This window comes from Cyanistes caeruleus, chromosome 3 (genome assembly GCF_971803275.1).
Source record: "Cyanistes caeruleus chromosome 3, bCyaCae1.hap1.1, whole genome shotgun sequence".
NCBI classification, from domain to species: domain Eukaryota; kingdom Metazoa; phylum Chordata; class Aves; order Passeriformes; family Paridae; genus Cyanistes; species Cyanistes caeruleus.
In genome coordinates, this window is record NC_141703.1 from 75,467,591 (window position 1) to 75,477,820 (window position 10,230).

General features: G+C 38.6%; 1 long non-coding RNA gene across 1 annotated transcript; it reads right to left on the minus strand.

Moving 5' to 3' along the window:
* Positions 1–5,018: 5,018 nt before the first annotated feature.
* LOC147654262 (uncharacterized) lies at positions 5,019–6,297 on the minus strand. The gene is made up of 2 exons (XR_015284814.1): positions 6,066–6,297; positions 5,019–5,943 (listed from the first exon to the last, which is right to left on the minus strand). It is a non-coding gene; the product is annotated as an uncharacterized LOC147654262 (long non-coding RNA).
* Between the last annotated feature and the right edge of the window lie 3,933 nt (positions 6,298–10,230).

Sequence of the window (10,230 nt, forward strand, 5' to 3'; positions counted from 1 at the left end):
TTATCATTAACCTTGGAGTCCAAGGTAAGTCATGAAGGCAAGACAGCTACAAAGAACAAAAGAAGGTGCAGAGATACCAAGGAGAGGTCTGAGCAGAAGGTAGAGATGGAGAGAGGTGGAGGATGAAGGAGAACTGAAGATTAGACTACAGGCAGCACTGTCTTTGAAGAATTACGAAGATGAGGTCAAGAAGTTTGAATCTGTTGAGCAAATGGAGAGGATGCCAGCAAATGCATGGAAAAAGGCAGGAGATACATTTTTTTTTTGTACCTTTGATTAGAAAGATGCAGGGTGTTTTGATTTCTAAACCAAAATTTTCACAGAACTTCCAAAAAGAACAAATCAATTTGTCTAAGCCATATGGTAGTGTCAGTTATAGATACTCTGAGTTAAATGACGTTCTGCTATGCTTTTCTTATACAAACAGGTTGCCACTTGGAAAGTTACTGAGTCTAGGAAAATATTCCTCATGAGCTCTCATTTGTCTTTGCAGACAATGGGAGAGTTTCCCATTGCTGTCATTTTCTCCTGAGGGATTATCCTCCCCTGTCCACCAGTTTTATACCTACTATGAATAACAGGTTTTGTATTTCCATTCATTTAGTTGAACAAAATCTGTCATCAAATTCCAGATACCCTAGACAGAACAACCATGTGAACAGAGAACAGTGTGTTAATACTGGAAAGACTTCCCAATTGACACTGATTTGTCAAAATACCAGTGATAGAAGATTCTTGTTCTTTATGTGAGTCATTCCTAATTCAAGAAAATAAAGCACCATCAAGTGGAAGAATTAATGAAATTTAGGACATCTGGTCCCTGAAAAAAAGAAGTTAAAAAATGAAATTTAATTTTTATTTCATTTAAAATAAAATTAATACACAAATACATGTAATTAATTTTTCTTTATAACAGCACATTTAATAAATATCATCTCAATACAGTGTGTGTCATTAAACAAGAAAACTGTGAGGTTCATTAAATAAGAAAATTGTGAGGTTCATTTTTCAACTCACAAAAAACCAACCAAACAAACAAAAAAATAAACAAAGAAAGAAATGCAACTTCATAATTCAGGAGCTCCAGCAGGGGAAGACTGTGATATACTAGTTGCAGTGTTACAGGACAGGAAAAGAGGTGCAGTGGTAGCTTTTAATGCTAAAAGTAAAAATGCAAGGATTTTGTGAATTGTTCCTATATATGTTAGCTATACAATTCTCCATATAGTTCTGCATGACTGTCTACTCATAGATACTCTACAAATAGATATTTTTATTAAATGGTCAGTGTGGGAAAGATGTAGAGCAAATAAGTTGAAAATACATGTGCATGATTAAGTATTTCCTGACAGCGTATTCTCATTGGAGACATACACTGCCTCATACAGTGGACCAGATCTGCTGACTGTGTTGCACTGATCACTGTTTTGTCTTATATTAATTGATCAAGCAATGGCCTTGTCATTTATTCACTACACACATCTGACACTACACACTACACACATTGCTGAAAATAAAGCTACTAACTCCCTTGTGCTCTTTCTGTTGCAATCATCTTTTGAAATATAACGCTTTCTAACATACTAATTTAGTTTCACAAAAATACTGTTAGAAGGACTGTTTTTATCCTCATTGCACATCTTGAGGACTGAGACACACAGAGATGTCTACTAAAGAATAAGCCTTGTAAAATAGTTTTATTACATAACACAGATGGAAATGCTTGCTGCTTCAGAAAAAAAGAGCCTTGGGCAGCTTATCAGGTATTCCAAAAATAAAAAAAAAAAACAACATTCAGTTTAGTTACAACTCATAAAAATCTTCGTATTAGTTATGCATAATCAGATTGTCATTCAGAGGCAGGTACAGGAATAAATCAAGGGCAATAACTGAGCTGATCTGTGATCTTTACTTTTCCTCATTCAGCATCTACAATGCCTATGTCAAGCTCTTAGAGATGGGAGGGGCTCTTTCTGTGCATTCCTGGCCCAGTCTGGGCACCTGCTCCCTCCTGTGCTTTTAGAGAGGCAATGTCCTCTCTAGAGTATATCTAGACCAGCCAGGAGGGACTGTTGAACCTCGAGGGGAAAAGAGTGAAGACTTGAATATTTCACATTTTCTCGTGTGAGACTGGCTGACAGTCACAGCTTGGAAACCCACTGCTGATTTGGGCAGTTTATTGCGCTTTGAACTGTAAACGACTAGCTCATACTTCGTGTTCTGAATGGAACTGCTCTTCAGGGGATGGAACAAGTGAAGGGAGAGCTCCATAAAGGCTGCTCCAGCCTGAGACAGACCAAGTGCACAATTTCCACTAAGTGCATGATTAAATTTGATGATGCACCCAAAGGCAACATTTCATATTTCATTAGAGCTTCTGTTTCAGTTTGAAACTGGTCACCCAGGAGATTTCCCTGTTTTGAATATCTGCTGTGTATGGCAGGTATAAATAATGGTAATGATTATGATTCTCCACATGAGGCTGCTGTGGGTTTCTGTGCCTGAAAAAGCAGGTGATCGCTATGCCCACACAGAAAATCTAGAAGTACGGTGCATCAGACAATATAGACTAGACTAGACAGTAGGAAGAGATTAGTAGGGTGAAATAAACAAAGCTCAAAGTTCTGGAGGAAATGAACAAACTAAAATGAAGAAGAATAAGAAAGGTTATGGTAAATATCCTGAACAATTTTCTGACAGATCATTTATTTATTCATATTGGACCCTGCTTCATTGAAGACACTATTTGACACAGAAATTTGAATGTCAAAGGGGATTTCTGCAGAAGATGAGAGGATCACAAAGTCCTCTAAGCCAAGTTTTGCAATGAGGCTAGGGGGAGCATTGCAGCTTCCAAGCAAACACCAGTAACGAGTACAGTCATAAGGTGATTTGGGACATGGTAGCTGTAGAAGAAAGAGTCTTCCTTTAAAATTTCACCAGTATAAGCTGTTCTTTGTAAGGAGAGACAGAATCTCAGCAAAAGATACAACTGTCAGCAGGAATGTAGATAAGGAATGCAGGAGGTGGCTCTTTTACTTGATCTAAACAGATTATGTAATCTGCTCCAGGCTGTAACACAGATGGACTTCAAATACACGTATATTCAGTCAAGGAATGCTGCTACTGACTGGTTGCTTTTATAATGTTCAAGAAAATCCAGCTCATTGTGTCTGGAGCCTACAAAAGGATCCACCTGTGCAGGTCCTTAATCCTGCTCATAGCTGTAAATTGAAGCAGTGATGCAATTGTTTGCCCCTTCTGATCTCAGTGCAGGGTCAGACCCTTTATTCTATCATCAGATCAACTCAAGTTACTGTTGTCACTATGAACATCTATGAGACCGCTCAGAACACTGTGGGACACATCCAGAGACAGTAGCTCCAGCTTCTTAGGCTGCAAGTTAGTTAGGGCTTCACATCATTAGTACCTCCAATAGGAGCACAGATAGTTATCAGACCCACAATGATTAACTCTGTGGGGACCTTGACATTCCAATAGTTCTGTGAACAAGTTGCTATGTGATTTGATTACTTTTCTGTTGCCGTAGAATAGGGCAACCTCGGTGATACTCAGGACAGACAATACTTACCTCCTGGTTTCATCTCTTGTGATTTATTCTCTCAGCCTTGCAACTTTCTTACAGGAAGAGCAGTAATAAACGTACTTGTAGCCCTGAATTTGCTGCTTCATCAGCTGAATTGGCCCAACTGAAAATTAAATACTAATTCTTTATGTAAGAAGGTAAGCTGGTGTTTGTAAAAACAGAGTACCAGCTCCCTAGTAAATATATCAGTAGCATATTTAGACCAATAAGATGTTTAATGAGATGGTTTTAAGTAAAATAAATGTTACATATCCAGCTTTTTCCCTGCCTAAAATTGTACTGAGAGCCTTGTGGAGGTAACATGTGAGGATATACTACACTGGATAGATCTTCTATTGTAATGGTTTGGTAACATGCAGCATGGAAATATACAAGGCATGATTCTAAACTTTATTGGGTTTACAGCCATTTAAGTCCATAGATATTAGTTTTACTGTCACATTTTTCCTATGCTGTGAATAATAAAAGAGAATCAATAATATTTATGGGACCCTAGCCTTTGCTAACTTAATCTTGCTGTGAAAGGAGGTTAAAAAAGTAGTGCTTTAAAATCTTAAAAAAATGGAGAGGAAGGATCAAATCATAGTGTTCTTCTAATGCCACTGGTTAAGTTGCCAAAGATTTACAAAAGATTTACTGGACCTCCTGAAACTGTAGGATTTGATTGCTAGTAATGTCTTCAGAACTTTTTTGTGCTCTAATAAAATTTAATTTTCTCTCCATCAACATCCATTTTGTTTGCTCAAATGCTTTCTTGCTTTTTACTTTTACAAGCTCATCTTCATCAGATTCATGTGCTAAATACTTCTCTTGGGTAATTCTGGTGATCTCACACTTTTATACATTTTGCTTAACCTATCAGCAATGTTGATTTGACCACTACCCTATTTCATCATAATTATGAAAAAAAGCTGCACTCATAAATTTGGTCAGTGCCTTAATGAGGCCCTATTTCTTGCTAAGTAGTTCCTGAATATACTGAATTAGTATTACAGAGCATTACTCTTTGCTTTCCCTTCCTTACAAGAGCAGCAGTAGTGCAATTTTATGAAGACTGATTCTCAGTAAACTGGGTAATTTCTAACTGTAAAATAATGCCTACTCTGATTTGCAATTAATTACTTTATGGTTTATTTATGCTTTCTTCTATTTCCACTCAGAACACTAGCACACATAAGGCTGGAAGCAACACAAAAATAGTTGCTCTTAACAGATGTCTTTGATTCCTCCTGAGTAATTGTTGGATGGTAGTTCAGTTTTTAGGAAAAAAATCGCTCCAGAAGGAAGTCTTTATTTTATTTATATCCACATCTTTTAATTTCCTCAGACTATATTACCAGTGAGTTTAAACTGAGTAAACTGTTCTGTAACACTTTTCAGCTATTGAAAACAGAAATACTACTAAAATAGAAAGAATTAAAATATTAGTTATTAAGCTGATCGTGATTTTACAGTGGTGTCACATAATTGATTTCAAAGAAGAGACATTAATGTAAGGTTGGTGGTTGGCAAATTGGGATCCTGCTTTCCATTTGTTTGGTAATGCTATAGGCAGACACTAGCACAGAAGAAATTATTAATTTTATGCATAAAGGGAAGAAATCTTAAAGCATATAAATGACTTTTCAATTAGAATCAAAAAGAAAAAGAAAGAAAAGCTTGTTGTATACTACCCACAGTAGAACTCTAATAGATAACACAGAGTGGATATAGAAGTCTGAGCTCAGATTTTGACATATTGGAATAAAAATATGAAACTATGCATTTTGCATCATAATAAAAAAAAAATACTGCAATTTCTTAACATGACTCACTTTGTTTTGTGCTAAATTGGAACTTTTTGCCCTAGGATTTCATATCGCATACTCATGTGATAGTGAGATGGGCCTCACTAGATATGCATCTTTTCTCATTGAAATAAAACTATGAGCTTGTATCACACATTAAAAGCTATTTAAGGAGTTTCTCAGCATTTAAAGCCACTGGAATTCAAACAGGAAATGTTGGATGTTGTGGGAAAAGTCTCTTGTGTTATTGTTTGAACAATACTGATATAATGTAAAAGTTTACTGCAGACAATTAGAACTAGAAATCAACCCTCAGTATACGTGTGCACCAATGATACAAATTAGCTTCTGTTAAGGTAACAAAGATCACACCAAAGATCATGAGGACGTGTGCTATCTCCTGCTATGATTTATTCACATTCCTCGTAAGGTTGTTGTGTAGGACAATATTCTGATGAAGTCCTTAGTCACCCCAAGGAACATCTGGCCTTGCTGCTGCTTACGCTTCAATCCTTTGACAAAATGCCTGGGTCTGAAATGGCTGGACTGCTGTTCAGAGAGGAAGGAAAAATTCAAGGGATCAGAGTCTGATATAACAAAGAAGAGGAGGCTTAGCTCCCAGGTCTGGCAGATAGGAACACCCCAGAGACAGGTGGGATCCTGGTTTTCACCTTTTGTCTTAGTGGTGACTCTCCAAGGAAAATGTCTAAATAGATTAAGAAGAGATGTCTCTTAGGGAGTTTTCATCCCTGTATAGCTCTGCATTTGGTCCCTACTCTGTGGTTGTTTCCAGTCTCCAGGATTCTTTCATGGCTCTGAGTAGCACTGTGAGTCAGCTTGTTTCAGTGATCCCTTTTGCAGAACTGCTCTGCCTAACAGCTGTCCCAGCTCAGCTAGTGGGGCTGCAAGCTATGGCTGGGGGAGGGAAGATCTGAGAGACAAATACCTTCAGGTGAGTCATGATCAGCAGTCTCTCTGAGCAAGTGATCAGAGAACAGGAAGAACAGATTCTGTTCCTTATCACTTCTCCTCGGGTAGTTCAGCTCTGCATTCCTTTTCCTTTTGGTGCAGAAAGGCTGGAGTCATTGCTGAGTTCCAGCTCAAGTTGAAGATATTGCCTTTGCTAACAGAATTCACCTAAGTGCAGAGAGCCACTGTGCTGCTGACATGTGGTAAAGAGGTAGGGAAAAAAACTTCAGCATCACATTCAAGATCAAAGGTCCAGAACTTTATGCACCCTTTTGGAATGAGCCAAACAAAACCAAGTCCCAGTACAAAGGTGCTAGTGGGTGTTAGATCATGTTTTGTGACCAGTGCTGCTCCTCTGCAACCCTTTTCCACAGCACCCAGCACAGTGGTGCAGGTTGCACACCCCTGATGTGGTTGCCCCATTGCTTGGACATCCTCCTGACACTTTTCTTGAGGATAAGAAGTAAATTTGTTACTACCTCTTCTCAGTCCTTGCTGTCAGACTTGCAGCTTCATGCTCCTTCAGCATGCTGGGATAGAGATGACCCTGTTTGTACAATTAAAAATCCATCAAGCAAATGCTGAAATTTGTTTCAACCTCAGGTGCAGAAATTTTGATTTTTTCTCTCATTCCCTCTAAATAATCTGGCTTTGTCTCAAAGCTCAGCTTTGCAACTCTACATTCAGGTAAAGCAGTTATTGTGGAAACAAGCTGAGATTATTTATTGTCATTCTTCAGGAAACCTTTATTCCCTTTTCTCTTTCTTTATCTCTGTACTCCTTGGCTTCTTCAACCATAAGTTCCTTTCAAAAATAGCCATTAAAAAAAAAATGCACTTTCTATTTCTGCTTACTGTCTTTTTGATTCTTAAGTCTTCAGTATTTTTTTATTCCTCTACCTAAGACACAAATGCAAGTTAGAGTTTGACTGTTTGGCTTGTTGATTAGGTGTATGCCATCTTATCATTGACATCAGACTTGAGAAAATATTTTGAAGGAAAGAACTATCAAAGATATGGAAGTGAATGGAAAAGAGGTTAAAATGTTACATTGTACCTCATTAGTCCAGTATCTTTATTTTAAAAGAGTAACTCTTAACTACATAAGTGCTGCTTTACACACTTCACGTCACTGGTGGGTTTGCTTGCCTAAGTAGTGATTCAGTAACTTCATTTAGTGTTGCTTCTTGTCAGTTTAGTTAGTTCTTTACATTTCCTGCATTACACAGAAAGCCTTAAATACCCTTTCAGATCCACAGAGGCAGTCCAAGAGTGCAAACACAGTGTTTAGTTTGGTGTGCATCTTCCTACATCTGAAGTGTATGGAAAAGCTTCATCCTGCATCCCTGCCTGCTCTCCCCAGTATATTACATCAAGAAAAAGCACCAGAATGGGTCTTGTAACTTGCCTGGCTCACTGGGGTGAGAAAGGTTGAGAATAATTTATCACTCCATCTTTAGTCAGTGAGATGTGAACCAGTTCCATTTCCCTAGAACAGGGATTAAGTCCTAGTGGAAAAATTTTAAATTCATGGTTGCACAGTCCTTAAGCTAGCAAACAAATAAGCAAGCACAGTAGCATCCACTATCATCTCTCATCAGGGATTTAAAGACCTGGGAAGACTATAAAACTGTTTTAATTGCTCCTTCTCAAGGAAATCCTACTGCTTCAGAGCAGTTGCTATTGTTATTTGATAGTAACAAGAGGTAAGTATGTTTTAGAGCAATCTGAATTTGTGCAAAAAAGAAAATTGCATCAGCACAAACAGGGACTGTTTCACACTGCATCTAACAAGACCTCCCTCCCTGGACCATGGGTCTGCTGGAGACATCTGCTGCCTGAAGCCCATTCTTTTATTACCTTGGACACTATCAGCAAGGCTGCTGAGAGATTGTATTTCACATACATATCCCCTTCTTCTCCAGCTAATGGGAACAAGTGTTTAATTTTGAACTTATAATGAGGTGTTTCTCTGCAGAAACACCCACTGAGAGCACAGAAAGCTGCAGGGTAGGACCTGCTGGTTATCCGTATTTCAGCCTTGACAGTGAAGAAGCCCAAGCACAGACCTTTGGTATCTGTAAGGTAGCAACAGGCTAAGAAAGATTTAATTAATATTAGCTTACTTTGAACTTGGAAGTAAACACACTAATATGGCACAACTGGAACAAATCTATAAGCATTTTTGTACACAGTGTTCCAGTACAAATAATATTGTTGTTGCCAGTAGCTGGACATGTGCCTCATGATGTACCTTATGCTAAAAGTGTCCTGTGCAAACAATGCAAGCTCCAGTCAGGGCTTGTACCAGCTTGCTGTGTGAGCTTCCTGTGTGAACTGGAACATGGTACTGGTTATCCCCTGTTAAGATGCAAAGCTGAAGCATGAATTAGCAGTGAAAATCTTGAATGTATGGGTTCAGGTTGAAATTTGAGATCTGAGAGCTATGACCAACCTGCTGATGGTCACCTATTTGCTAGGAGCTGGTGTTACTCAGAAACAAGAAGATGCAGCCAGGCAAGAAAGGAAAACAACTATGTGATGTAGTAAGATACCTGCTACAGCTTGCAAAATAACCCCATCTAAGCATCACCCACCTGTAACTTAGGAACCAAACTAGAGTTCAGAACCATCCAGAGACCAAAAACACATATGAAAAGGGATCTCAGATGTGCAGGTGATGGCAGGGGAGAAAGAAAAGGCCTGTGACAGGTCCAGCTTCCCGTGTCAAAACTCTCAGTGACTGCCCACTACAAAAAAGACCATTTGGGCCCATAGCCACCAGCATGGGCTATGTGGCTCGAGTTTCAATGTGTATTTTGTTTTGAAGTTTGATTTATCAGCCTCCCACCCCAGCAATCTCTAATTTGTAGGTATATACATTTATTCAGTATAAACAATAGGCAAATAATGAAAATTCATTTTGGCAAAAATTGTGGTCTCTGTAATTTTTGTTGGAAGCGCTAAAAATTCCTTATGATAATCTTAAACCACTCAATGTGAGACAAGTCTGATGAGTTGTCATGTCCTCTGAAAACATCAACCAACTACTTCTGCCATTATTGCTCAGTGTCATGTGTTCATTGAATAGGGTCTTGCAAAAGTGAGGTTCACCTTATCTTTGCTAAATAATAACTGCTCCCTGAGAGCAGCAAACCTACAGCTGGATCTGACTGATCAGTCCTCCTGTCCTTCTTCACCCTCTGCTTTGACTTTCTACGTGGGGTGTTCTGCTCTCAGTGTTTCTTCTTATAGACGAAGCACTGTATAATTTTAAAAAATATTTTTATTTTAAGGTTCCTAAGAAGCCAAAATTATCTGATGAACTGAGCACTTGTAAGTCCCAGTTGACAGCCAACAGCTGAAAAATGCAGAAGAGTGAGTCCTGTACCCATTCTGGAAGTTAATTTAGTTCATTTGATGGTGCAGTATGAAAGTAAAAGCTGCTTTTCCAGCCAACTGTGTCATCAGAGAAGGATTTAATTTCTAAATATAACGGCATGGTGATGTTGAACACAGATTTTTTAGAACCACTGAGCTGATTTTTTTTGTTGGTATCATTGTGTTTCTGCTAAATGGACTGTGCCTGGCCTATAAAGACTTCATCCCTGCTTCTCAGCATATGAGGTCAAGTAATTGCTGTGGCTCACTGGTGTGGCAAACTGATAAAATACACTGGGCCACTTTGACAAGTGCAAATCTAAAAGACAAATGCAATTTGTTTCTGGTAAATTTCTGTGAGCTGATTGTTACTGCCTTCTGATCCCCACATGCAGCTAATTCTGTGCTGCTGGACTCTGCCTTTGAATTAGTTTTACACTCAAAACCAAGGCTCTCTCCAGTGCAGGAGAGTGAGGGACTTTGCTAG